Consider the following 1,542-nt stretch of genomic DNA (forward strand, 5'->3'; position numbering starts at 1 on the left):
AAAAAAAGAGATTGCTGGAGCTCTTGAATCTAAGGCCCTTACCCACTCTTTAAGCCTAGGTATGAAACTGATCTTCAGGATTACCTTACAGTCAAATTACAGCTAGACTTATAAAGTGAATGAAAACACATGTGAGCAACTTCAGAGTTACTACTCAAAGTAATCAACTAAAAGCCAGAGTTTACAAAAAAAGAAAGGAGGGAGGGAGATGGATGGATAGAAACCCAAGGAGAAAGCAGAAGGTTGTTGTTAAAATTTAAGGAATTAAAACTAATGTTTTGAAAGAAAATATGTGTAAATTATTGGATGTACAATGATGGTTCAGATATGTCTCTTAGACGACACAACATATTCTACTTTTTTAATGGTATCAACAATGGGATTTATTAGAGGAGGAATTTGGAGAGTGGGGGCAGAAAAGGATATCACAATATCACCCAAAATATGCCCAGGTTTTAGTCCAGTGGTTCGAAGGCACAATTCCTCAGTTAGTCCAGGTGCCAGTTTCAATTCAGTAGGCAACTTTTCCTTCTGTCATCAAAGGTGAGAAGAGCAGAATCCAACAGTGACGGGTAAAAATGCAAGAAACCTCAGGTCACACCTTGTCATAGTTTCTCCACAGCAATTCCACAATCTGTCCATCACCAGTGTTTTGCTTTCACCAGAATCTTACCACCACAAGGCTTGTTCACCTCAAGTCTTACTTCAAGTCTGCTTCATTTCAAGTCTTGCTGGTCAGCATTGGAAGCACTTCTTTACATATCCCACTCTCTTAGCTAATGCTAATTTGTAAGACCATGTGTCCACAGTTGAGGTAGTGTGGGACAAGAGAAGTTAACTAATGACTTTAAAAAAAAAAGCAAAAAGCTCCAACTTTCAGGCTAATACCACAGTGAGCTATGTAATTTTAAATACTTCAAATTCCTGGGTGTCAGTGGAGAAAACTATGGTGGAATTGTCTGATAGGTGTTTTTTCAATTGATATTTTAAGGAAAGTTTACAGAAAACTTGGATCTCCATTCATTCCTTGTTGTACATATTCCTCCCTACCAATCCACACCCCCCCCCAGTTTGCTTTTCTCTTTAAAAAAGATTCTTTTATTGTTTCAGTTTCCTCCCTCCCACCAAGCCCCAGTCCACTTTGCTATGTATCTCTTATTTTGGACTACTGTCATGCAAATAATACCTAATCATATATTTCTTTTTTTAAATTTTATTCTGATTTATTTACAAAGTTTGAATACATTGTTTTTCACAAATTATCTTTCCTATTTCCTTCATCCCATCCACCCATGAATTGTGCAACCCTATGATTAACACCCTACCCCCCATGTGAATCCTCATCCCTCTTTCCACCCTTCCGCACCTCTGCCTTGGATATTCAACTCAATCTGTGATAATGGATTTATACAGTACTGTCCAAGTGGGACTAAGTTAACTCAGCATAACTCTCCCCAGTCCCTCACAAGTTAGGTAGTTGTTGTTGTTATGTGCCATTGAGTCACTTGCTACTCATAGCGACCCTATGTACAACAGCCCTAA

The sequence above is a fragment of the Elephantulus edwardii genome, unplaced genomic scaffold (assembly GCF_000299155.1).
Source record: "Elephantulus edwardii isolate Elephantulus edwardi_28Jun2011 unplaced genomic scaffold, EleEdw1.0 scaffold00119, whole genome shotgun sequence".
Taxonomy (NCBI): domain Eukaryota; kingdom Metazoa; phylum Chordata; class Mammalia; order Macroscelidea; family Macroscelididae; genus Elephantulus; species Elephantulus edwardii.